Source organism: Sus scrofa, chromosome 7 (assembly GCF_000003025.6).
Source record: "Sus scrofa isolate TJ Tabasco breed Duroc chromosome 7, Sscrofa11.1, whole genome shotgun sequence".
NCBI lineage: Eukaryota > Metazoa > Chordata > Mammalia > Artiodactyla > Suidae > Sus > Sus scrofa.
In genome coordinates this window covers 99,468,118-99,496,087 of record NC_010449.5, presented here as the reverse complement: position 1 = coordinate 99,496,087, position 27,970 = coordinate 99,468,118, and the positions used below count along the sequence as shown (strand labels likewise).

The 27,970-nt window shown below is 46.9% G+C and overlaps 1 long non-coding RNA gene across 1 annotated transcript; it reads left to right on the top strand.

Moving 5' to 3' along the window:
• On the top strand, nucleotides 1,354-27,260 carry LOC110261635. The gene is made up of 4 exons (XR_002346018.1): nucleotides 1,354-1,730; nucleotides 2,450-2,558; nucleotides 22,700-22,754; nucleotides 27,098-27,260. It is a non-coding gene; the product is annotated as an uncharacterized LOC110261635 (long non-coding RNA).

Sequence of the window (27,970 nt, the reverse complement as noted above, 5' to 3'; positions counted from 1 at the left end):
GAAGGCAAGAAAAAACCCAATGTCCCAGCTCAAAAGCAAGCCAGCAGGAGGAATCCTTTCTTATTCAAGGGAGCACCAGCCTTTTTGTTCTAATTAGGCTTCGAATGATAGGATGAGACCCTCCCACCCTCCACTGACATTAAGGAGGGTTATCTACTTTATTCAGTCTATTTATTTAAAGGTTGATCTCACTCATAAAACACCCTCATAGTTTCGGGTTCCATCCCTGGCCTTGGTCAGTGGGTCAGGGATCCAGCGTGGCCGTGAGCTGTGGTGTAGGTCGCAGACGAGGTTCAGATCCCGCATTGCTATGGCTGTGGTGTAGGCTGGCAGCTGCAGCTCTGATTCGACCCCTAACCTGGGAACTTCCAGGTGTCAAGGGTGTGGCCCTAAAAAGACAAATACATGGATAAATAAATAAATATGCCAGTACTTTACTGCTGTAGCTTTTAAGTCTTGAAATGTGGTAGGACAACCTTTCCAACTTTGGTCTTTTAAAAAACATTTTGGTTTATTATGAAGCCTTTGCATTTCCATTGATATTTTAGAGAACGTTTGTCAACTTCTATTTTAAAAAAGCTTATTGGTGTTTTCATTGGAATTTAAAATCTGTTGATCAATCTGGGGAAAATTGACATCTTTGATTTGAGTTCTTCTCTAAAGTGATATCCTGTTAATAACCTGAGGATCCTCACTGATGCTATTTATAACAAATGATAATAAAAAGAAAAATAGCTCCAATTTTTTGACCTCAGCCTTGTATAGGTACTTTCCATATATAATTTCATGTAATAATCCCAGCAATCCTATTGGATAGGTATTATTATCCCCCCTCTTTAAAAAATGTATAGGAGCTCCCGTTCTGGCTCAGTGGTTAATGAACCCCACTAGCATCCACGAGGTCATGAGTTCAATCCCCGGCCTCGCTCAGTGGGTTAAGGATCCGGCGTTGCTGTGAGCTGTGGTATAGGTCACAGATGTGGCTCAGATCCAGTGTGGCTTTGGCTGTGGCATAGGCCGGCAGCTGTAGCTTGGGTTTGACCCTAAAAAGACAGAAGACAAAAATAAAAAATAAAAAAAGTAAAAAATGTATAGATGAGGACTAAGATTCTGAAAGGTGAAGTAACTTGCCTGAGGTTACAATGTTAGCAAACAGCAGAGTTAGGATTTGAACCTCTGGCTTCCTGACTCCAAAATCCATCTCTTTTCTTCAGAAATCCTACGGCTGTTTCTCATTGTTTCTCGTCCCCTGCCTCCTCTTGCCCTGATTTCAATTCCCACTTAATTGACTCCCTTGTTAACATTTATTAAACACCTACTATGTGTGCTTGGGGCTGGGCAAGCGGCCTGAGTCGCAGCATCTCCTTGACTCCCTCAGAGAGACACACACGCGTACAGATCCACGGGCACTTGAGTAGTGACATGTGCCTTTTCCACAGAAGTCCCCTGCGACTGGAGGAGGTCCCACCCATCATCTCCTCTGCCAAAAAAGCAGGAACCAGCTGAGGGCAGCTCCCAGGCCTGTCTGCCCACCCCCAGCACGTCCCAGGCCTCCTGGGTTTTGCAAGCCTCTCAGCCCCTCGGCCTGGTTGCTCATTGCGGAGGTGTTGGGTGAATGATTTGCTCCTTTTCTCTGACTCTCAATAAATAAGCAAACTTGCACAAACCAGCCCAGACGAATCGCAGAGGACCCATCTCGAAACGTGGGAAACCAGCGCTGCTATTTTTAGGTAACCCACTTGTTCTGCTCCCTCACCCCTCTGTGCGTGGCTTCCTTCTGCTCACACAGGGCTTGCTCCAAGGAAGCAGGTTTTCTGGACACTCTTTCCTTCCCGGCTTCTCTGATGCATCTCCCCACCCCATCTGTCGGCCTCCCGTTGCCCAGGCCCTCAGGTCTGGAGCTGCCTTTCCAAGGCCCGAAAGGACCGGCAGCAGCGCCTGAGCCCCATTTACTGCCTGGAGCAGCAGCGACATCTCTGTACAAAGTCCCCACTCTTTCAATATTAAGAAGGAACCTGGAGGCACCCAGGGGGAAAGGGCATCTTGGGAGCACTGTCATCTTGCCACCAGACTTAGCAGAGAATATTTAGACTCCAGGACTGCAGTGGGGGTACAATATGCAAAATTAGGGAAATCTTTAGAGGCAGGCTGGATGTGAGCCACATAAAGCTGTTCAGGCATTTACTCCCTGATTCAGCGTCCACGCATGCAACACGCATCGCAAAGTCCCCGGTACAATATTAAGTTCAGGGAACTCAAAGGTGAACATGACATAGTCTCGGCCTCGAGAAACTTGCAATCTAGTGCACAGGCTACAAAAAGCTCCTTCCATAGCAGGAGGAGCTTTGAGGGAAGAAAGAGAGAAACAACAGGGTAGAACAGGACTCTTTGGGTGGGAAGCTCACCCCAGAGAGCAGTGGGGTATCCTGTGCTCCAACTCTGTTCACAGGAAAAGGGTGGAGAATGGAGGATGGACCAGCCCAGGAGAAGGCACAGCCATCAGCCACTTCACCCAGTAGCTGAGCCACTCACGGCCCCGTCTGCGATGAAGACAGAAGGTAAGGAAATAAGCAAACTCCACAGTGCACAATGTAGATGGCTTGATGGTGCTGCTTGTGGATTGGGTCGTCCAACTCTCTCTATTTAGTTCCCTAAAATAAGGAGCTAGATAATGGCCTCAGACCTCAGGAAATAGGGTGGTGCCCCTCCTGCAATATAGTTAAAGTTCCTGCATGTGACACATTGAAAAATATGCCTTGAGAATTTTAGGGCAGAGTTAGGGAACTCAGGCAAAGGAAGACAATGCATTTGCTGAATGTGCAGTATCCATTGAGAGGGGATTAAGGGCAGACAGGGCTGGAGGTAGGACTGCCTTGTGTTCAGTTTCACTACTTATTGCTGTGTGACTGTGGGTGAATTATTTAACCTCTCTGAGCTCCACCTTATGTATAGAAAGGGTCTAAAATACTCCTTAGTTATAAGAAACAAGGAGGTAACTAATGTTAATCTCCCACCCTCTGCCACCCCCATCTCATACTTGCTAACTGAATGAGGTGCTCCTGACAGGGAGCAAACACTCAAAAATCACCCACTGTCATTATTATCATCATTCAAATTTCCACCCAGGGCTTCCCAGTGACTGGCCATACAATGCACATTTCCAGCACATTTGTAGCAAGTCACGCAACGCAAGTGCAGGTCTCGGCCAAAGGCTGTCCACTAATCAGAGCATTGCTTCTCTCTGTCATCTCTCCTTTGGCCTTTGGACCCAGGTCTCCTTCCTAATCCCAGCCAGCAATTTTCTGCAGTGAGCAGAGACGATCCTGGCCTGTACCTCTATCTCTGTCTCCGTTCTTCTCTCCCCTCCCCCCTTTTATTTTGGCCCAGGAACATGTCCCCAGCATGTCAACAGCAGTGGGAAGTAACCTAATTAGTAGTTATTTGATAGACTGCCCACCCTCCTGTCCCACTGGCAATCCAGCAGTCTTTTTCTGCAGACAGGAAAATATTTCCTTGCTAATTAATCTGAGCACAGGGATTTGAGTTTGGACCAAGGCAGGGAAATCCATCTCCACGAGTCTTGTTCAATTGCATCTGTTTCTCCGGCAATCATTTCCTTCGCTCCAACTCCCCCTGCTCCAACCCACCCCTCTCGCATTTCATCTTCTACCTTTATTAAGGCTGGTTACCCTGATGACTTTCCCGCATGCCCCCGGTGGCCCCTCTCGTGAAGAAGCTGCTTGCTCTCCGAGGACTTGCTTGGGGTTGATTTTTCCTCCAGCACCAGGTGCTGCTCGAGGATGGGAGAGTTCATGCTCCTCAGCTTGGGGCGGATGAGATACCAGTGGCCCCCATTTGTTCTGCTCCCAGGCCCCATCAGAGAAGCTACGCACCTCACCGAGGTGCCCCCTGCCCCCGCGATCCACACTGCCAAACAAATACAGACATCTACTGTCGTTTTTAAATAAGGCTCAGCTTCTGTCCCTGGGCCCTGCCCTGGTCCTCTGCAGAATCATCTACTTGCATCCGAAGCAGTTCCTACGAAGGGGTAACGTACATGTTATTTGCATGTGCTTCCTCTCTGGTCTCTTCTGCCTGGTCCCATTATGGCTCCAGGACACACACTGGACATGGGCAGGGGGAGGGGGACTTGGGTGAGGATGGGAGTCTGTGAAGGGAGGGAGGGCTGTCCATGACACGATGGTGATGAGCTCCTGTCTGTCGGGTGAGCCTGGGCTCCAATGCAAGTGAGGTAAAAGCCAGATCACTTTCCCATGGTAGACAAGCCCTGCCAGCCCTTGAACCCTTGCTTTCACCGCAGGAGGCTTGGACGAATTCTTGAGGACACTATCAAAAATTCTTCTCACCCAGACTGAGCTCCTCTAGACATAAATGACATGTATTTCTCCTCTTTCTGTTGGACAGGCTGAAATTAATCCTAAGGGAGAAGAACATTGTCCAGAGGGTATTTGCAAGTCACCTCTCAGCAGGACATTGCTTTTGGCTAGTCTGAATCTGTGCCTAAGGTGACAGTGAGAGAAGCCATCTGAGCTCACTTTCCCCTCTTAGGATGGAAGAACTGAGTGGCTGAGCCTCAGCAGGTGCCTCAGGTGCCAGGGAGCAAAGAGGTCAAGAGCACAGGCTCCAGAGTCCAGCTGCCTAGGTCCAAATCCTGGCTAGGCTATTACATGTTGTATGGCACAGCTATTGCTGTGTAACAAATTCCCCCTGAACTCAGCAGCTTAAACACTTCTTCTCTGATTGGTTTTGTGAGTCTGGGACTTGCCTGGCCAGATCCTCTGAATCAGCATCTCTCACAAGGTGACAATCAAGGTGTGCCCAACAAGGTGGTGTGGTCACCTCAGGGCCCCACTGGAGAATAATTTGCCTCCAAACTCACTCCCAGGAGTGTTGGCAGGTTGCAGTTCCTCAGGGGCTGTTGACCAGAGGCCGCCCTCAATTCCCTAAAGTTTCTCCACAGGGCACCTCACAACCCAGCAGCTTGCTTCCCCAGAGCCAGGAAGAGAGAGACTGAGCAAGACAGTTGTCACTGTCTTCTGGGACCTCATCTCTGAAGTGTTTTCCCATCACATTTGTCAGACTGTGTTCATGAGAAGCAAGCCACTAGGTCCAGCCCACACGCAAGGCCAGAGAAGGACATACAGGTGTGAACACTAGAGGTAGAGACCAGTGAGGGCATCTTAGAGGCTGCCTGTCACATTGGCCACGCGGCTTTGGCAAGTGATCTAATCTCCTAGGGCCTCAGGTTCCTCATCTGTAAAATGGGGATGTCACTACTTCATAGCATATAGTCCATGGGGATATTACATGGATTATATGTAGGTAAGGAACTTAGAACAGTGCCCAGAAAGTGTATGTTCAATACACATTAGCAGTTATAAGGATCAGAGGACAGCAGAAACACCAGAAAGTGGTTCTGAGATCCTAGTCTGCACCCATCAAACCAAGCACCTGCCTCTTTTCTGCAGTCACAGATGACAATCTAGTGCTATGGTTGGGGGGGTGCGGAGGCTGTAGGTTGACAAGTCAGCGAGATGAAGATGCCAATGGTGGGAAAGGAACCTGGCAAGCAGGGTTCTTCCTGGAACCCACGTCTTTGTCTCCTAAAGGGGCCCAGGGTTCAGGTCTAGCTCATCTATGGCATCTACATATATCAGGCCTTTCTTATATACAAGGAATTGTGCAAAGCACCCTGCATGCCTTATCTCATTTAATCTTTGTAATATCTGTGTGAAGAAGGTACTATGACTACCCTCAGTTTATAGACTGTGCACAGTCTTAGGGGGAGAATTGTAAATCAGGGATTTAGGGATTGAAAATTGTTCAGTCTCTTGGGATAGAACATGATGGGGGATGATATTGAAAAAAAGAATATATATATATATGAGACTGGGTCACTTTGCTGTAAAGCGGAAATTGGCACAACATTGTAAATCAACTGTACTTTAATTTTAAAAAAGAAAAAAAAAAAACAAAAACAAAGAAAATGGAAGCTTCAGAGAGGTTAAGAAACATGCCTGGGATCACACAGCTTGGAAATGGCAATGAGGAGTCAAATGGAGGTCTGTCTGATTCAGTATCCGCTGGGCTAACAGGCAGGGGCCTGCAGAGAACAAAGAACACACTCACAGCGGCACCACCCTCTCAAGCTTTGAATCCCACTTCCTGGCCTCCCCAGACCTGCCCAAGCTGCCATGCGGCCTCTCCTCCCTCCCCGCTGCAACCCAGGGGGGTCCTTAATAGGGTCCAGCTCCAGACCACCTGACTCGGCGGCTCCTCGGCCCCTACTCCTTCTTACCAACAATCTCCCCGTCGTTCTGCTCCCGTAGATGCCCCACAGAGGGCACAACCTGACTCCACGTGCTTCCCAAAGTCACCTTTCTTCTCCACTCTCATATTAACCTTTCTTCAGATTGTATTCATCTGTCTTGAGCTCACAAGCCACCTTTGCTGACCCCTGATTCTTCCGATATCACTGAGCCGCTGCCTCACACCAACCGCTGCCGTCCGCCCTCTTCATCCCACCCCCGCCCCCACCGCTGCTGCTGCCCCCGCCAGGGTGATGCCCACCGCCCTGACAGGAGGCCCTCCTGGAAGAGATGAGAATTTTCCCTGCCGTCACCAAGACGGAAGAGAAGGCCAAAGCCCCAGAGGAGGGACGAGAGAATGATGGAGCCCGAGGTGTAGATGCGAGGGGAGACAGCGCGCTCCGGGGGGACTATAAATTCCCTTCTAATTCCAAATAATTCCGATTACACGGATGAGTAGTTTTCAATCAGGAAGATAATCTCAGAGATAGATGGTAGGATAATTGTTCGTAGCGCCGACGTAAATATTGTGTCGTTTCTATTAATCTCCGCGAATCGGCTGTCAGAGGTGTCACTCATTCATCACAACAAATTAAAAATAAAATTTTAAGAGAGAAAATCACGCCTGGGGGGTGGGGTGGAAGAGACTGGGGTTGCTGCGGGAACTGTGAATAAGAGGGGGAGGTGGTAGCCTGCAAGCTGTTGCCGGAAATAAATTTGACTTACCTATTTAACATATTTATTTATGAAAGCAAATGGTAACGAGGGCTGTAGATCTCTATTAACCTCCCTGTAGGGTGTGCACACATGTGAGGCTGTGCAGGCGGGCACACTCGTGCGGGGGCTGCCTTGCTCACATTGTCCGGAGGTGAGCCGGATCCTCAGCCCCTCTGGACCAGAGCACGGACCTCCCAGAGGCAGGTCACCTGTGCTCTGCACACCCCCATCCCACTTAGTCAACAAGGGGTGGTGAGCCAGGACTATCTGGGCAGTGAGACTCCCCAGCTGATCTCAACAAAGATCAGCCAGTGAGAAGGAGTAAACGGACCCAAGTTGGTGTTTCTGAAACTGGCAGGCGATTTTCTGCAACACTGTGGTCTGGCAGGGTTGTTCAGGCACCTAAGGGCATAAATTCAGAGTAAAGACTCTTTTGAGAGATACCCGAGAGGTTAAGAATAGGAGCTCATTCCCTTACTTAAATTCCTCAAGGTATGGGGTCCCTCCAGGAGAAGGCACACGTTTTCCAGAACCTTCCCTGCTACACTGTGCCCCCTCTGTGCCTAACCATCCGTGGCAGCAGATGTACCAAGGCACCGCTGGGGTTTAGCGCCTGCAGTGAGGCATATTCTCCAGCATCACAGAGGGATAATCAGCTTTACTCCTTGTATGTGTATTCATTTATATCAACCATAAGATGGCTACACCTGCATATACTTCCTAAATGCACACAGTGCTAGCCTGTATGGTCTTTGGGAGCAAGTCCATGGGCCCCAACACTGAGCCAACTGCTAGCACACCAAGTGCATTCCCTCCACCCATGTTTGCTGAACGAGTGAATAAGTGAGTGGATCAGTGGATGGAAATCAGGGTGGCATCATAAAGACAGGAATAAATTCAGTGCCCAGAAATTTATACCAGAATATTCCACACAACTTCTTGAGCAGGGCAGAACATTTGGGATGACATCTCCTGAAGACAATGCAAAGAAAGATGGTCCCTACGTAACAAGAGTCACAAGGTTCCTAAGCTGGTCTGTTCCTTGGCTGTTCAACAGAAGGAACTAAGGTCTGAGGGAGGGCGCCTTGCTTTATGATAAAGGAAAGATCAAGCTCCTGGGGGTCTTTCCTCTTGGTTTCATGGGTTTCCTCACTTCCACTCTCCAGCTTGAGTTCATGATAAATCTGACTGCTGGAGTTCTGGGAGCCCAGTGGGGAGGGGTGAGAGGCGATGGCCTCTCTGTGCAGACTTGCACTTACTGCTCCTGTTGTCCACATGGGGTGCCCGCCCTCAGGGGTGTCCGGAGGCACCAGTGCTGAGCCTTCCTGGCTCAGTTTCCCCAGAAAATAAACCTCTCTTCTTTTGCTGGGGTGGGTTAGAGAAATCTGTTGTCCATGCGTAGGGGAGGGTAAGGAAAGAATGGTCTAAAGTTTCCTTTTCCAAATTGAAGTCAGTCCTTCCGTTTTTAGTACCATCTATCTGCTCATTTTCCAAATGCTACCTGGTGCCTCTAACCCCTAAGCCTTTTTGAGATTCTGCTTAACCCACCTCCACCCCTACTCCTGACTGAGGCTTCAGCTTTCCCAGAAGTGGTCAGTACCCACTTGTTCATTCATCTTCCAACATCCAAAATTTAATTGCTACCATCTCCTTCTCCTTCTCTTTATCCTTATGGGTTCATGCCTTTTGAAAATCCCTCTACCATCCTTTTCACTGGGGTTGGGGAAGGAATGTTAGTAAAGGCATGTTTCCCACTGCTATACTTAATCCCATGTCTCAACAGCCTTCTTATAATGAATAGGCTTGTGTTTTTCCTACAACCAATGTGGCAGAGACCATGCCGTGGGTTCACCAGCCTGTCTTCTCTTTGGGGCACTCAGGGAAATGATATTTCCCAGACCCCCTTTTGGTTTGAGATCATGTCGCTGAATTTTTGGGAAAGAAAATGTAAATGTCAATAAATTCGGCTCACTGGTTTCCTTCCCCCTAATGCATCCATCCTCAAGAATGAAAGTAGGATTCAGAGACGGCCGAGGAGTCAGGTGGAAGCACTCTAGATTCTGGACTCTCTTTGGGAGGAGAACAACCTGACCCACATCAGACGCAAGGTGAACACAAAGTCAACCTTTATTGCGTTAAACCCCTGAGGATTCAGGGTTTATTTGTTGTTGCATCATGGCCTGGAATATCCTGACTAATACAACTGCTTTTTATAGCACACTTCAGGAAAAACCAAGGGCATTGTCCCAAGAGATGGTTCTATGGCGGGGTTGGGAGGGGGTTGGAATACCCATATGATTCTTGGATAGTTCTGGTTTGACCCAGGGTTGCAGTCTGGAATATCTGGAGAAATGACCCCACTGTTAATGCTCCGGGCAATCTCCTTGAGAATTACATTTTGAAGTCAAAATTTTTATGAATTGACCAGTTTAAATCTTTGGGGTTATATTTCTTATCAAGAATTTATAACACAGATAGTGTATTTCCAGTTAAGTGCTGAAACCTATACTTTGAAAATGAGCCAGATGGAAGGTGGGATTAACATTCTCTTATGAGAGTTTCCTTCATGGCTCAGTGGAAACGAATCGACTAGCATCCATGAGGATGCAGGTTCGATCTCTGGCCTCGCTCAGTGGGTTAAGGATCGAGCATTGCCATGAGCTGTGGTGTAGGCTACAATGCTAGCTCTGATTCAAGCCCTAGCCTGGAACCTCCATATGCCATGGGTGCGGCCCCCCAAAAAAACCCAAACAAACAAAACATTCTCTTATGAAAATGATGTTGCTAACCAGCACTCAGGCTTGAATAGAAGGACAGCTTTGGGGCCTCTGGAAAACAGAAGTCTAAGGGATCCAGCAAACAGGGCCAAGGCATTCCCTGAATAACTATTCTAAAATTCCTCCAAGACCTGCACAAGGAGGTAGAAGCCTGAGATGAATGGTCAGAGCAGCCATCTGTTTTATCTGCCTGTTATTATCTCTTTCTCTGGTAAGAATCTCTTAATTTCCCTTTGGGAGACCTCCCCTCCTTCCCTTTCCATCAGTGTGTGTTAGGTGAGGCTGACCTCACCTACACACGGACATGTGACCCTGGTCTGGCCCATCAGCACGCTGTGTTCTCCAGGCCAAAGTGACTGGTTCAGGATGAGCTTCAGATCTAGGTACACTGAAGGGGAGTAAATCCTAGGGATGTTGCTGAAATTCTTGGGAAAGGATTGTTGTTTTCCTGGGGTTGTTAAGCTGATTGAACATGACCCTGGGGTTGTTGACAACCCTGTTGTCATCCATGAGGGGTGTGAGTTTCCTGGGAATAAAACTAACCAAGAGGAAAGCCAAGCTGAGAGATAGAGGGACCAGAATCAATCTCCTTTGAGACCACAGATGCAGACAAATTAAAATCCCATTCTTTCTCTAGATCTGGGGGTTATATTTCCTTCTTTGTCTTGGCCAGTCCGTGTTGTGTTTTTGCACTTGCCTCGAGAAGGGTTTGGACTCACAGAAAGATCTTTCGGTCCACCTGTGGCTCACAGTAAATTCCAAAGACATACCCAGATTCATAAATAAGAATGAAGAACTGGAATAGGAAGGTACACTAGTCACCATCTGGACCCCAAGGATTTTCTTTACTTTTTCTTCAGCATAATTCATCTCCCTTGCTGTAAATATTGATATTAGACCCACATCTTCATTATGCTTTTGGCTGGTGTGAATTGATTTTTTTTTAAACCAGCCCCTCTGGCATTCAGAGAAACATCCAGGAATGCTTATGGAGACAGAACATTCCAAACAAACAAACAAACAACAACAACAAAAAAATCTCCCTAGTACAGTGAGAGGAGGTAACATCTCAAAAGCCCTCAAACTCTGTAATTTCACTGCTACCCATGATTCTTGGTATCTTTCTCTATTTTTATAAATCAAATCACTTTTAAAAATTGGAGTAGCAAGAACAGCTGTCATTTATTGAATCAGGACCCCTAACTTTCACAATGAGCCTATGGGGTAGCTATCATTATCCCCATTGTAAAGACAGAGACACTTGGCAGTTAAGCAATTTGTTCAAGGTCTATCAGCTAGTGAATGGCATAATTAGGATTTTTAAAACTGCTTTATTGAAGTATAATTTATATGCCATAAAATTTACCCACTTTAAGTGTACCATCTGATGATTTCTGGTAAGTTTACTAGAAACTTAGAAGTTGTGCAACCTTCACTATCAAATTTTAGAAGATTTCCACCTCCTTAGAAAGGTCACCTCCGTGCCCATTTGCAGTGACTCCCTGTCCACATCCCCCATCCCGTACCCAGCCCCAAGCAAGCCCTCATCTACTTTCTGGATCTAGAATCTGCCTTTTCTGCACCTTTGGTATAAATGAAATCATACAACATGGGAGCTTTCTTTCTTTCTTTTTTTTTTCAGCATCTCTATCTTTATTATCATTCAGCAAGGGATTGAACCTGCACCATAGCAGTGACAATGCCAGATCCTTAACTGCTAGGCCACCAAGGAGCTCCCAACATGGGAGTGTTTGCATCTGGCTTCTTTTGCTTAGCTAATGCTTTCAGATTCATCCGTGTTGAAGCACGGCTGAGCAGTCTGCTCCTGTGTGTCACTGGATTCTAGTCCACTATATAGAAACATCAGGTGTTATTTATCCATTCATCAGTTGATGGACGTTTGGATTGTTTCCATTTTTTGGCTATTATGAATAATGCTGCCGTGAACATTCGCATACATGTCTTCGTGTGGACAGATGTTTTCACTTCTCTTGGGTAGACAGCTAGGAGTGGAATTGCTGGATCATATTTGGGATTTGAGTTCCAGGTCTGACTGACAGCAGGCTTTAACTCACTACCCTATGCTGACTCTGTCTTCTCTTAAAATCACTCTCTGGCAGCTCAAACCCTGAACAAGGACATGCCCTTCCTTCCCTCAGCCTACCCTGCAGCAGGAGATTTGGGTTCCACTGGGTGAGACCCTGAGAAGGCGTACTCTGATGGTGGGTCCACGGAGGAAAACCGCCCTCTTCAAAGGCACAGGCAGAGAAGTGCTGCAGCTGAGGACCTGTGACCCCTGCTCCCTTAATTCTCAAGGGCTGGGGGGGCCTCCATCAGGCTCCTGGGGGTGTTTTGGCACAGCTGCATTTGGCCTCTGGCCACATCTGGCCTCTGGTCATATCTGGCCTCTGGTCAGCAGGCAGAGTGATGTGTGGTTCCTCTCTCCACCTCGAGCCCTCCGTGCCTTCCAAAGTGAAGTCACATTTGGAGGCTGTGCGTGCCTTTTGGGGGGAGGGTGTGAAGGGCAGGGTGGAGGGCTGACAGATACCTGCTGTCAGGGGCTGTCAAAACAATGCTGACAATAAGCCGTGCTCCCTGGGTCCGTCTCTGCACTAACACTGCGGCTTCTGCACATAGTGACCAGCTCTCGGTAGAGTCTTTGTTGAGCAGCCCAGCATTTGACTTCGTGGTGCCTGTCTCTTGAGGAGGACCCAGAGGCTGTAAGCTCCAGAGGTGTATAGGAGCTGAAAGTACATACAATTTGGGGAGCAGGGAGCTATAGAAGAGAATGGTTTGCCTTCCCCATCAGACTGTAAGCTTCTCCAGAAACAGGACTGCTGGCCAAACCCAGAGGGACTGAATAGTACCTGGACATAGCAGGTGTAAGTAAATATTTGTGGGATGATGGAGTGGGGAAGGGAATGAGTGATTATTTGATAGCTTGCAAGGACAGTGCTAGGAAATTCAGCAGAGAAGGTGGTCACTAGCCAAATAATTGTGGCCACACTCCAGTTAGTAGGAGATGTCCGAGCCTTAGGACAGGGTATCTCTTAAGAACACACAAAACACGGGGAGCTCCCGTTATGGTTCAGCAGGTTAAGGACCCAATGTGGTCTCTCTTAGGATGTGGGTTCAATCCCTGTTTCTCGCTCAGTGGGTTAAGGATCCAGCGTTGCCACATGCTGTGGTGTATGTCACAGATATGGCTCAGATCTGGCATTGCTGTGGCTGTGGCATAGGCTGGCAGCTGCAGTTCTGATTCTACCCCTTGCCCAGGAACTTCCGTATGCCACAGGTGCAGCTGTAAAAAGGAAAACAAAAAACCATAGGAAGCATGGGGTGGAGGGATCAGCCACTTTTCTGTTCAGACACCCCAAGGTGAAGAAGGCTGGACCACCACTGAAATCCAGGCCTCTCTGCAGTTCTGCCAGGGCTGATGCTTAGAGAAAGGCGGCTCAGTGGCTTGAGTACCTCCAGCACTCGCCCATCCTCCCTCCTCCCCCTTCTCTTCTCCTTGACAAGCAGCAGCTGGACCATCTGCATAGGAACAGCCATCAGTGCGGTGGGGAGAAGGCTCCATGCCCTCCCCTCCATCAGGAAAGATCTGCCTTGAGAACCTGAGAGCTGAGGGCAGCCAGGAGCTGTAAATGATCATGAAGAGTCATCAAAACATAGAGATATTGGAGTTCCCTGGTGGCTCAGTGAGTTAAGGATCCAGCATTGTCACTGCTGGTACGGGTTCGAACCCTGGCCCCAGAACTTCCACATGCCTGCCAAAAAAAAAAAAGCAGTGGTGCCAAGAGTCTCATCTTTTGGCTGGTGTGACAGTTTTGAATATCCTTTCCTCCTACAGATTCCAGATCTAAAATGTGTGGAATGTCCTACAACTTCCTTCAGAACTTCTAGTCCCATAGCACTCCATCTAAATAAGACCTCACAGCAACTTCGATGGCCTCCCTGAGCTCAGTTTCTTCATAAGTAAATGGGAATAATACCTACTACACCCAGCTGTGAGGGTTAAACGAGTTGACATAGATAAGTGCCAAGCATGAGGCCTGTCTAATATTTGCACCTTCCCTTCTTGGCCCCCAGGGCTGACCTTCTTTCTTTAGGAACTGGGAACTCAATGCTCACCCTATGCTTATCCCCCAACCCTACCACATGTCTCCCCACCATAGGGTCTACAGTGCATTCTTCTTGGCATCTGTGCCCCTCCCAAAACTTAGGCTTGTATTCTTCTGCCCCCATGGTTCCAATCAGATGCCAGTGAGGTTTGCAATGGTGATGCTTGTGATGCTGAAGCTGTAAGTCAAAACTTCAGCTCTTCCCCAGAGCATCCTCCAATCAGCCTTGCTCACCGCCGTGATCGTTACCATTTCCCCAGTTTCGCAGGCACATTTCACTCTCCTGTGCTTAGCAGTCATTAATGTGAGGGAGAAATCTTTTATTTTTTTTTTATTTTTTATTTTTTTATTTTTTTGCCATTTCTTGGGCCGCTCCCGCGGCATATGGAGGTTCCCAGGCTAGGGGCTGAATTGGAGCCATAGCCACCGGCCTACGCCAGAGCCACAGCAACGCGGGATCCGAGCCGCGTCTGCAACCTACACCACAGCTCACGGCAACGCCGGATCGTTAACCCACTGAGCAAGGGCAGGGACCGAACCCGCAACCTCATGGTTCCTAGTCGGATTCGTTAACCACTGCACCACGACGGGAACTCCGAGAAATCTTTTAGAACTTGGCGGGCAGCTCTCCCAGAACTCAAATGGCATCTCTTATGGTGATCGTGCATTTTTAAAATCACAATGAATGGGTATTTTTTCCGAATGTCAAAGCGGGAAAGGCCTATGGAATACCTTTCGTCCGCTTGTGGCATGACCGCAGCTCCCTCTGTATAAATTGCAAGACGCCCCCTCTAGGTGGGAGAACTTGAAAAAAATTTCCCCCTCTGGCAGACAGATGATGCCCCTTCCTCCTTGCAGACAGGGCCCTACCTGGAGACACGGGGCTCTGCAGTAGAGTGTGCATGCATCCCCTTGGACTTGAGGCACATGCATGGTCATACCTGGCAGCCTTGGTGTAATTCCTGCAACTACTACTCAAGAGAGTTGTTTTCAACAGTTTCCAGGAAACCAAGGCTCAGAGACATGAAGTAATTGCTCATTTCACTAGTTACTAAGTGGCAGAGCCAGGAGACAGACCAAACCTGCCTGACTCCAAAGCTTACCAATTACACAACACCCACTTCCTGCAGCAAAAGGAGCGGACATACGGAGATGGATCTACCCACTGGAGTTAGAGAACGAAGAGGCGACAGGAAATGAAGCCAAGGAAAGACGATTTTAGGGTGGGAGGCAGCAGTGGCACCCTGCTGAGCACTGTCCACAAGCATTTGTTCAGGTCTATCTGATCAGCACCGGAGTCAGCGCTGGACGTCAATACGCAGCACTCCCTGAAGTTCATCAGAAAAGACATAAAAGCCATGAGCAGGGAAGATTCCATCTCCCCACTGCTTCTCTTCCCAACAGAAGCCATACTGAAGGTACATAGGGTACATTTTTCCTAGGACCTGGCACGTCCACTCGTGGCTATTTACCCTAAAGAAATGAAAACGCATCTCTATAAAAAGATTTTGACACAATCACAGAGGTGTGTTCCTTAACAACCCCAGATCAGAAACAACCCAAATGTCCACCAATGAAAACCAGATAAACAAATGATTGTCCAGCCGTACAATGGAATTCTGTTTGGCAATAAAGAGGAAGAAACGGCTGATACAGGCAACAAAGTGGATGCATCTCATAAACGTTAGGTGAGTGATAGAAGCCAGACAGGAAAGACTCCACAGTGCGTGACTCCATGTAACTGGATCCAAGAACAGACACAACTAGCCTATGGTGATGAAAGTCAGAACACCGGTTGTCTGTGGTGGAGTGAAGGCATGGGGATGAGAGAACTTTCTGGAGTGATGGAAGTGTTCTATGTTTGGGGTCACAAATTCATAGGTGTACACATTGTCATAATCTGCGGAGTTGAGCTTGAGATCTGCTCATCGTATCCTATATAAATTATACTTGACTTGTTTTTTTCCAATGGAGATTAAAAAGGAAAAAAGAATAAAGGCCAAAGCTGCTCTGCTCTGGGGCTTAAAATGCCACGTGTCTCCCTTCCCCTACAGGTGTGGCCCTCCTACTGGTGACACCTGGCCCCCTCCCGCCTGCTCTCTGTACTCAGGCACGTCCACTCATCCTCAGCCTCCAATCGTATCAGTCCTTCCCCTAGCTGGTGATGGAGTTATCTTCACAGGCCCCTGGCTGGGGAGAAAGGCACTCAAGAAAGCTCTCAGCATCCAATGGAACTCCCCGGCTTTGGTTGCGATTGCCCCATTCAAGCTGCCATCTGTCAGAGCCACCTCACAGGCAGACACAGCCCAGAGGCAGAAGGGATAGCTCAAGCCTTCTGGTCCAGGGCATTCCTCAGGGGAAAAGGAGGACCCCTTGTCTCAACCCAAACTGAAGAAAGCAGGTGAAATTCCAACTGCCCACTGAGAAGCCGTGGTTGAAGTGTTGGGAATTTGAGGGAGAAGGCTTCTCTTTTCTGAGAGGCTTTGGAGTATGAGAGGAAGGCCACGTACTCTGAGGCAGACACGTGGGTTCAAATCCCAGCTGTGCCACTTATGGGGAGTGTGACCAGGAGCAGGTGACAGCCTCTCTGGACTGGGAATCCTACACACTTAGAATCCTACCTGTAAAGGCCCTCTCCCTCCGCCCCAAGCTAATCACGTGATACGCTGAGGCTCCTTGCAACCTTCCTGCTGTGTTTTCACAGACATAGAATAACAGGTGTGTGTGGAGGCCGCCTGTGTGTGCGTGAGCAGGCAGAGTGCTCTCATTCCTTCAGATCTCAGGATAAATGGCAGCTCCTCAGAGAGGCCTTCTCAGACCTCTTGCCAACCCAGTTAAACGCTCCTCCCACATTCACTCTCAAGCACACCTATCCCAAAATGCTATGATTATTTTTATTTTATTAGTTTTTATTTATATTGGAGTAGAGTTGATTTACAATGTTGTGTTAGGTTCAGGTGTACAGCAAAGTGGTTCAATTATATATATATATACATACACATATTTATTCTTTTCCTTTATAGGTTATTATAGAATATTGAGTAGAGTTCCCTGTGCTATACAGTGGGTCCTTGTTGATGATCTATTTTATAGAGAATAGTGTGTATATGTTAATCCCAAACCCCTAATTTATTCCTCCCCCACTACCCCCTTGGTAACCATAAGTTTGTTTCCTGAGCCAAATTATTATTACTATATATTCATTTGGGCTCATCTCCCTCCCCACCCCCAGGCTACTATTTTCATGAAGAGAGAGAATCTGCTCTCTTTACCCACGATTTTCAGTAAACACATGACAGTGCAGGGCACACAATGAGGCTTCAATACACATTTGTGAATGAATAAATTCAGATCCACAAAAAGGATGGTTTGAAATTTATTCTCCCCAGAATCCGGAATGTGAGAAAACCTGGTAGGTTACTGCACATTGCTAGAAATATGAGACGTTCCTGCAAAAAGACATGTGTTCGTAGAGATTATCATTAAAGTAAAACCCACAAAACTTTATCCTGGGTTGGGATCCAGCCATAAACTAGCATCTGGCAAAAGCATCATTTTTCACTCAAACAACCTGCATCTACGTGACATGTGCCCGTAATATGGCGTAGGCTTTTTCGCTTTTAAAAGCTCAGTAAATCATTTGTGATATCTTTAATGCAGATGAAATTAAATTAAAACTATCAGCTTTTATTTTTTATGCAGTTCACATTTTCACCATTTATTTTAGAATAGTACAAGATGGGTAAAAACCCAATGCTTTGAAATGGTCTGAGGTTTTCAGGTTAATTTCCATGTTAATTTAAACTACTAGTATGATTAGAAAGTAAATCTACTGCCAAAAGTATATATAAATGCATTTTGAAATCAAAGGTGCATTTGGGATTATCAGTGGATATAAATTTCCAAGGAGCCTTCAATTCATATGGGGGAGGATATAAAATGGCTCCTTTTCTACTAGTTAAGTTTTTATAGAGATCAGCTTCTTGAAATATCATTCCACCCTATTAATCAACAACTTCCCTTTCTTAAATCATTCCCTATGACTCACTTCTTCTGAGAAGCCTATTCCAAGCCCTCTTTAAGGGAAGCAAACTCAGATGTAACCCTGACCGCCTTCCCATGAGTGTTCCCCCAAAGGAGACAACAACTCTGAGTTTCCAGGAACATTCTGAACAAGGAGTCAGCTCACCTTTGCTTACCAGGGTCTTTGTGCTCAGCCTGAGTCAGTTACCTGATGTGTTTATTTCTGAGTATATACACTGTGTGAGATACTGTTCTGAAACATTTTGGTAGGTTATCTCAGCTCTATAAGGTTGACCTTTTTCTCTCCCCATTTTATACATGAAGAAACTGAAGCCCAGAGAGGTTAAATAAGTTGCCCAAGGTCATAGCAACGAAGTGGCAGAGCCAAGCAGACCACTGGGTCTCTTAATCACTCCACTCTCCTGCTGTGAGCTGAGCAAGCTCAAATGTAATGTTCCAGTGTTTGGAATGCTGGAAGGGCATCTACCAAGAAAAAGAACAAAGGGAAGGATCAGAAAGAGCCTGGCGGACCGCCCTGACTTACTCAAAGAGCGAATCTCAAGTCTTAGAGGGGAGAAATGGGAGACAGCAGGTGGGGCTCCAGAAGAGCCTTACCCCCTCTCCCCCGCACCCCACCGCTACCCCTGTGTGCCTGGCAAAGCCCTGGGAAATGAATCGCACTGCTCTATACACCCAACTGCTCCTGGGCGTCCCTCCCCTTCTCCCCTCCCCCACCCCAGAATTCCCTGCTGCTCACACACCCTCAGCTCCCAGCCTGGAGCCATACCTGCCCTTCCCTGCCCCAGGGCTGAACACACCTTGCAGCAAGTCCAAGAAACTATCATCACCCTCTGGTGTCGACAGTCTCTTGAGCTTCTGAGATCTCTTACAACTGGGCCAGTTGGTGAGGAATCTAGAAGCTAAACCCCTGTCCAGAAGACGTTGAGGGAGATGGTATAATAAAGGATGTGGGTTTTGGAGTCAGATAAATCAGCACTGAAATCTAACCCTCAATTTACCAGCTTCTGGACATGACTTACCCTCCCTGAGCTTCCATTACTTGCTTGTGAACATGAGAAAAGCAAAACCTCTCTCTTGGGGTGAATGTGTGGCTCAACATAAGAAGACTAGGAAAGCTGCTGGGGTGGATATTTCTTCTTGTCTAAACTGCATCCTGTCACCCTTCTATGACAAAGTCTTGGCTTTTCTACTGGAACCACTGCCCCCCTCAGTCTGCATGGTTTCATCAGGCGGACTGCCTTTTGTGTGTGTGAGCTGTGGGTGGGGAGGGGGATGCCAGGATCAGGCTGTTTGGAATCTCAGTGACTGGTGAAGAGATGGGCACGTGACTAGTCAGGGCCAATGAGAACTGGCCCCGGAACTTTTCCAGGTACCACTGGAATGGAAGCTTCCTTTTTTCTAGAGCTGTGGAGAAAACAAGGCGAGAGTTGAGGCAGTGATCTCGCCTCAATGAAAAGGAAGGCTTCATGAGGGAGGGAGGGCAAAATGTTCCAGACAATGTGGGGTACCTGGATCCAGCTGTAACAATGTGATCACAGCTTTTCAGATGCCGGAGGTGACAAATTCTTTGGCTTTTTCCACTGTGAATTGGCTACTGTCATGGGCTGAAATGTGTCCTTCCCAAATTCATATGTTGAAGCCCTAACCCCCAGTACCGCTGAATGGGACGGGACTTAAAGATCAGGACTTTTAGAGAGAGGTAATAAGTTCAAAAATGCTGCTGGTAGGGTGGGCCCTGACCCAAGGCGGACCCTTGTAAGAAGAGGAAATTGGACAAGAATAGAGACACCACCAGCATGTGCAAACAAAGGAAAGGCCACCGTGGGAAGACACGGCATGAAAATGGGCATCTGCGGGAGTTCCCATTGTGGCTCAGTGGGTTAAGAACCTGACTGGTATCCATGAGGATGCGGGTTTTAAAGTCCAAACTGAGGAGTTTGGAATGTATGTTGTAAGTGACAAGAGTCTGCTGATGGTCTTGGGGTAGAGGGGTGACCATTTGAAGGTGGTGTTTGAGGAAGCTGAGCTGCCTATAGGGATAGGGAGAGACCAGAGTCAGGGAAGCCATCTCTGAAATATGGAGCTCTTCCAGAATTCCACCAGGAAATGGAGAGAGGAGGCAGCAACTCATCAATTTGCTTGAGATAAGGCCCAGTTCCAGGCAAAGGAGTCTCTGTGGGTGGCAGGGAAGTTGATGGAAAGCTTGGGATTAGATGGGGTGAAATCTTCAGTCTGCCAATGCTCCCTACACTTCCCACATATTATTACTCTCTGCCTCCCCCCAGGGGCACAGCCAGATGCCATTGTCACTGCCAAGGGCACCCAGCTAACTCACCCCACCATTTCTGCCCCACCCCTACCGCCAATCACTTGGGGCTTCCCAGCTCCACTAACCCCCATGGTGTATTGAATATGCCTCATGTAGACAGTGAGGTCTTGCTACCCCAACAACACACCCATAGGTCCAAAGCACCTTCCAAATCCAGCCTCTGTCCTGGAAGAGGAGTGAAACCATCCTCTTCCTAGAGCTGTCCACAGTGGCAACTCCACAGAAACCAGCACCAGAGGCCTTTTCATTCAGTAAATATTTATTGAAAATCTGGAATGTGCCAAGCACTGTGATAGGCACTGGAGATAGAAACATAGAATTTAGGTAAGATCTAGGTGGGAGTCCATCTGCTGAGTTTGAGACATTACAAATTTATAGCAAAGAAGATTGTACTAAATTGACACATGAACAGGCAAATGGACTGATGGCATCAAATAAAGTCCAGAAACGGACCCGTACTTATGGGGTCACTTTACAACTAAAATAACACTGCAGAGCAGTGGGGGGGGTCACTTTACAACAAAAATAACACTGCAGAGCAGTGGGGGAAAGGATGGTCTTTGGAATAAGCGGTGCTGGGACAATTCGATATCAATAAGGCAAATAAAAAGAAAGACAGCTCTTATACAAAAATCAACTCCAAGTGGGCTATAGCTCTATCACAAAAACAGAACAGTGAAGCTCCTAGAGGTTAGTAAGACAAAAAGCACTGCCAATAGAGGAAGAGATTGATATATTTAATTTCATTAAAATATAAGAACTCCGGTTCATTAAAGACCCCATCAAGACAGTGAAAAGTGAGATTCCCTTGTGGTGCAGTGGATTAAGGAACTGGCATTGTCATTGCAGCAACTCAGGTTACTACTGTGGCGTGGGTTCAATCCCTGACCCAGGAACATCCACATTCCTCAGAAGCCAAAAAAAAAAAAAAAAAAAAAAAACGGTGAAAAGCAAGCAACAGATAATTATATTTGCCAAACATACAACCAGCGTAAGACTTATATTCAAATGCATAACTCCCCCCAAATCATTTTTTTTTTCTTTTTAGGGCCATACCTCTCATCTTATGGAAGTTCCCGGGCTAGGGGTCGAATTGGAGCTGCAGCTGACAGCCTATGCTACAGCCACAGCAACGTGGGATCTGAGCCATGTCTGTGACCTATACCACAGCTCTCGACAAAGCCAAATCTCTGATCCACTGAGTGAGGCCAAGGATCGAACCCGCATCCTGATGGATACTAGTCAGATTTCATTTCCACTGTGCCACAATGGAAACTCCCAAATCTTTTTTTTTTTTTTTTTTTAAGGCGAACACAAAAAAGAAAAATGGGTAAGAGGCTTAAGCAGGCAACTCAAAAAGAGGATTTCAAAGAACCAGAAAATGTGAAAACGTTGACCTCATTCCAAATCAGGAAGATGCACATCCAGAATGAGTAGTGACCATCTACTTTAAAAACCTACATACCTGTGCAAGTGACGTGTGAAGGAACAGAGACTCTCACGTGCTCCTGGGGGTGGGGGGGAACTTGTAAAAACAAAGTGAACACTTTGACCCAGAAAGTCCAGTCTTAGATCTACACCCCAGAAAGAAAAAAGCTTGTACAGGAACACCAAAACCCATGGACAGTCATAGTTTACAGGAAGACTTTTCAGAATCCTCAAAAGCTAGAGACTGCCCAAATGTCCATCAACAAGCGTCTGGATAAACAAATGGTGACAAATTCTTCCAGTGGGGTGCTGTACCAAAATGAAAATACACAAATCATAGCTGCATGAAACAACGTCAAGTTGGACAAGAGAGGTCAGACACAGAAGAGAATTTACATCATGATCCCAAGTAGCTCTAGTTCAGACCAAACTCACTGTGGTGCTAGAGGTCAAGGGAGTTGTTACTTGGGGGGGGGGGTGGGGGGGTGGGGGCGGTAAGGATTGGGGGGGAAATGTTCTGGGGTGCTAGCAATGTCTGGGCAGTGGATACACAGAAGTTCATTCTACAGTAATTGATTGCACTTCACACTTTATGTTCTGTGCAATTTTCTGTATACATGCTCTACCCTACAATATAAATTGTTTTCTAAGTTAATTTTTAAACCACCAACAAATTCATGATCAAGTTGGGAAAGCAGAAACGTAAACAGGCACTTATACCACAGTGAGATAAATGTGATGAAAAGCCAGAAGGCCTGGCTTCCCCTCCCAGCTCTGCTATAGCCTAGTTGTGATGACAAGTGAATTAGACTCTGTTGGCCTTTTCCTCGTGTATGAATGGGAATGATAATCATACCTGCCTCACTGGTTTGTTGTGAGATTAAGTGAGTAAATATAGGTACTAAGTCACTGATCGATATTTTCATTAGCCACTATTCTCATCATTGCCAGGTCCACCTCCGCTAGTACCGCAGAAGCTCAAAGAGGAACACATAACTCATACAAGGTGCAGTAGAATTTCCTCCATTTATACTGTCTTCTCTTTTTTTTTTTTTTTTTGGTCCCAGCTACAGCATGTGAAAGTTCCTGGATCAGAGATCAAACTGGCACTATAGCAATAACCTGAGCCACACAGTGTCAATGCCAAATCCTTAACCTCTAGGCCACCAGGGAGCTCCTATTGTGTCTGCTCTTAAGCAGTCTCCAGCCAGCTACTGTACTCAGGAAGGTGGAAAAGGAAGGCACTGTGTCACTCTGGCTCCAGGGTCCTGGAATCAGTCATAGCAATCAATTCCCAAACCTTGCTTTGCTCAGAATCAGGCAAAGGAACCCCAGAGCCACTACTAATGCCTGAGACATCATGCCAGTGCCCTGAACACAGTAGGTGCTCAACAGACGTTAATGAAATGACTGTAGAATAAGGGGATGAGGATAAATGAGAAAGTGGGCAAGTGGGTGAGTGAGCCAAGCAAACGGAAAAGCAGGTGAGAAACCCACAAGCACCAACAACTGTGAATGGAAACTCAGTGGTTTTTGGCTGCCCCCTTTTCCTTCCTTGTGGCCAGAATCTTTGTTCTTCCCTGTTTCTCATCCAGCTCAGACCTGCTGCTCACCCAGACTAGAGGTCACATCTTGATCCGCTGAGCCACCTACTGCTCAGATGACCATGTGAGGGAGTCGCTATTTATCTTTGTTACTGCTGCAAGTGTCCGAGAAAAAACAGCTTCAAAGATCACGTCTGTTGGGATAACCTATTGATTTGTGTCACATTTCTCCCAATCCCCATTTTATTGTTGTTCAAGACAGGGTCAGGGTAGGTCAAAAATAACTCTTTCCAATGGAGGCAACAGACTGGGGGATTCTGAATTCTCTAAAAGGCGTGGGCTGGGGGAGTAAATGGAAGACCGAAGTAGCCCAACCCCAAATTGGAGAATGTGGGGAGGGAGGGTCAGATGAGGCCTGTGACACTCAAGCTTGGAGAGAAAAGAAAAAATTAACCAGGAAGACAGGATGGATTGTAATTTAAGATCGACACTCAGTCAGACTTTTTAGCTTTTTAAAAATTAGTTCTTCACACCAGTTTGCTGAATATAGTCTAAGTATTAGCAAACTATTCTATGATCAAGGAAAGAGAAGGCGTTTCATATTTATGAATATCAGATCATCTGTCAAGTACTTCATCTATAGCAGCAGTCAGCAAAATACGACCAAATCCAGCCACTAGCTGTTTTTGTAAAGTTTTATTGGACCACAGCCATGTCCATTTATTTATATATTATCTGTGGCTGGAGTTTTTTTTTAGGGCCACACCTGCGGTGTATGGAGGTTTCCCAGGCTAGGGGTCAAATCAGAGCTATAGCTGCTGGCCTATGCTGCAGCCACAGCAATGCAGGACCTGAGCTGCATCTCTGACCAGCACCACAGTTCATGGCAACGTCAGATCCTTAACCCACCAAGTAAGGCCAGGTAACCTGCGTCCTCTCAGATGCCAGTCAGATTCGTTTCTGCTGAGCCACGACTGCAACTCCTATCTATGGCTGTTTTGCTGTAGTAGAGTTATGTACTGGCCTCAGAAACCATATGGCCTGCAAAGCCTTAAATATTTGTCATCTGGCCTATTGCAAAAAAAGTCTGTAGGACCTTAGTTAATTGCCACATCTCCATTTTACACAAGGAAACTTTAACTCATAAGGGTTAAATAACTTGTTTAAGATCAGATTTAAGGATGGTACTGGGATTTGAATACGAGTCGGCTTGATGCAAAAAATTTCCCCTAGTTGTGTGCCACTTTCCAAGGGAGAAGATGCTATGTTCACTCTTAACAACACCATCTATGGAAGTCAAATATCTGTACATATCATATCTATACAAGTCCAATTTGGTCCAATGACTGCTCGGACCCCACTGTTTCACTAAAATGTCATTCGGCTGAGTCGTTTTTGAAATTAAAGAAGCAAACGTCTTAGGTTTAGAAAGCTTTTGATTAGGCTGAGATTCCAGGGTAAGGGCATTTGTCATTGAGTTAACTTCTGGTCCATTTCATCTTAATAGCTCCAGTGTCCTCCTTGGTCTTGACAAATCCCAGTCAGTTGGATGGGAGAACAAATGCAAGCCCCCTCTTGCAGGAGGCTCAGTAGAGGCATGAAAAAGCGGTAACAAGGCATAATTAGTAGTGATTTAGGGATAATTCAAGTCTTCTATGTGTTTGTCTTTCATCTTCTCTCCCTTCCCTGGCAGTCAGGTCATTCTCTCGGACCCACAGCACGGCTATCACGATATTCAGCATGAGGAAGGTGGAAAACTGTGAAACTATTCAGAATGTAATGCTTTCCAAAACTCTCTGATTCTCTCAGATGACTGATAGGAACCTATAGAATAACTTATAGGAATAGATAACTGATAACTCAGGACAAAGACTTCATTGGGGTCACAATGGCATGAGGAAATATGCTACTGTTTGCAAGAAATAATTAACTGAGGGGAAAAAGGAAACAGAGGGATTCACAAAGGATGTGACATAACATCAGCATCTTTTTCTTCTTCTTCTTCTTCTTCTTTTTTTTTTTTTTTTTTTTTTAATGGCTACAACTGTGGCATATGGAAGTTCCCAGGCTAGGGGTCAAATCAGAGCTGCAAGTGAGGCCTACATCACAGCCACAGCAACATCAGATCCAAGCTGCATCCTTGACCCACTGATCGGACCCGCATCCTCACAGAGACAACATCGGGTGTTTAAACTGTTGAGCCACAAGTGGAATTCCCACATCAGCATTTTGAGAGAGATTGTTGAGGGATAACCAAGATGAACTAGCTCATAGAATGTGATGTTTTAATAGTTCCAAAGGATTCCAACGTCAACCCCTGGTCCCATGTACTCTTTAGCTTTGTTATTTTGGAGATTTTTTTACCAATGCTGTGGGTAGCATGGTCTTGGAGATAGGGAAAAAAAAAAGGGGGGGGTTCTGTTGTAGTTCAGTGGTAATGAAACTGACTAGTATCCATGAAGATTCGGGTTCAATCTCTGGCCTTGATCAGTGGGTTAAGAATCCGGTGTTGGGAGTTCCTGTCGTGGCGCAGTGGTTAACGAATCCGACTAGGAACCATGAGGTTGCGGGTTCGATCCCTGGCCTTGTTCAGTGGGTTAACAATCCGGCATTGCCGTGAGCTGTGGCGTAGGTCGCAGACGTGGCTCGGATCCCGCGTTGCTGTGGCTCTGGCGTAGGCTGGCAGCTACAGCTCCAATTCAACCCCTAACCTGGGAACCTCCCATATGCCGCAGGAGCAGCCCAAGAAATGGCAAAAAGACAAAAAAAAAAAAAAAAAGAATCCAGTGTTGCTCTGAGCTGTGGTATAGGTCAAAGATGTGGCTTGGAGCTCATGTTGCTGTGGCTGTGGCATAGGCCAGCACCTGCAGCTCTGATTCAACTCTTAGCCTGGGAGTGTGGCCCTAAAGAAAGAAAGAAAGAAAGAAAAGAAAAAAAAATGATGCCTGAGAACTGCAGAAGAATCTCAGACGTAAAGAAAGAACGAGAACCACTGTGGGGGTATCTCACTGGATGATGTGGAGTAAAATTCATCAGTGCAAATGATGACAATTCCCCATCGCTGCCCACCCTAATTCTGAAGCAAAATACCTTTAGGAATGTGACTCTATTCAGAGTCATCCTGGGGACCCCTAAGAGACCCTAACCTTACCTATATTTGGGATAGGGATGCTTCAGGTTAAGCCTGCCCTCTTCCAGCTGTCCCTGACACCTCGGCTCTCTTCCCCAAATCTGATCCCTCCCTCACGTGATCCTGGATGAGGTTTCTCTTCCCACCTCCTCTCTAGCTTGAGGGCATGGACTGTCTGATGGGGTGCACTCCCCGTTCCTGCCATACAGCTGCCCTTTACAGGATCGCTTGCTGGATAACTGCCTTGGCATCTCTGCCCTATTGGCACCCCCAGAGAAAGTTTAGTTACAGCCATGGGAAAACCAGGAAGGCCCAGGCATGAGCAATGCCTATGAAACTGACAAGCCCGAAAGGAAAGACACAGGGATGGGAACACAGAAAGCCCCACTGAAGAATCTCAACTTACTTTGTTTCTTCAAACTTCCCCACCTATGTCCTAAAAGGGAAATGAGGTGGGGGGGAAAAAAAGAGACACTCTAAAGATGGAAAATGATACACCCCTTTAATATCAAATCTAACTCTGTTTTCTCTCTCTGTCCTGACCACCTTTTCCAAGGAAGACACTCAACCCCATCCTGTCTTTGAATGCTGCTGGGGGTGTGCAACCTCAGGCCGGAACCACTCCGGTCCCAGGCAGAGGCACCTCAGGAGTTAACCAGGGGTATTTATTTACAGGTTAAAGAGGCCGGCTCCAGAGCGAGCGCTGTGCGAGGAGATGCTCTCTCTCTAGCGGCATTCTGGGCGATTACTCCCGAGCACCCAGCCATACCAAAATCAATAAACAATTTCAGCGCAGCCCAGGGAACTTTGCCACACTTAATAAAAGTCTCCAGCTGCAGTTATGGCTTCATTTCACCTTAACGTCTTCTTTAACTGTCCCTTCTTTTCAAGATCAATTAGAGGTACATGCAAAGAGAATAAAGAAATCCGCACGTGCGGGCGCACACACGCTAACATAGATACCGCAAGCAAACAAGGTCTAAACTAGTTCCGTGTGTGGGTGGGCTCTCCCCTCCCACTCGAAATTTCCACTTTAGGGTGACCAACAGTGGAGACGTTTAGGGATGGGGTTGGGAGCATGGAATTCGGTTGAGGGGGGGTGAAGGAGACGGAGGGAGTGGGGGGATTGGCCCCCCGTATTTCTTAAGTACCTATAACTAATCCAGTTATGGAAGACACTCCTCCTCTGTTTATAGATTTCCAAGGAGCTCTTTCTCTTTGAATAATCACTCATGGTATTTTACCTTTGACTGTTTCCTGACTCCTCAGAACACGCATTTAAGAATAGACAGAAAAAGAGAGAGGAAATGAGGCCAAAATGGGTTGATGTTATTGTTGATGCCTTGAATTAGGGTTGGGAGACATTGCCTGGGGTAGGGAAGCTGGAGGAAGAAGAAGAGAAAAGCTTGTCTGTTGGCTAAAATGATGTGTGTTGTTGGGCTGTTTGCTTGTCTCTGCACATGTTAGGAGCCCACCATCCACACTGGCCCTGGAAATGGGACTGGTGCTTGTTTCAATGACCAGTCTCATTAGCCATTTTCCAGGCTT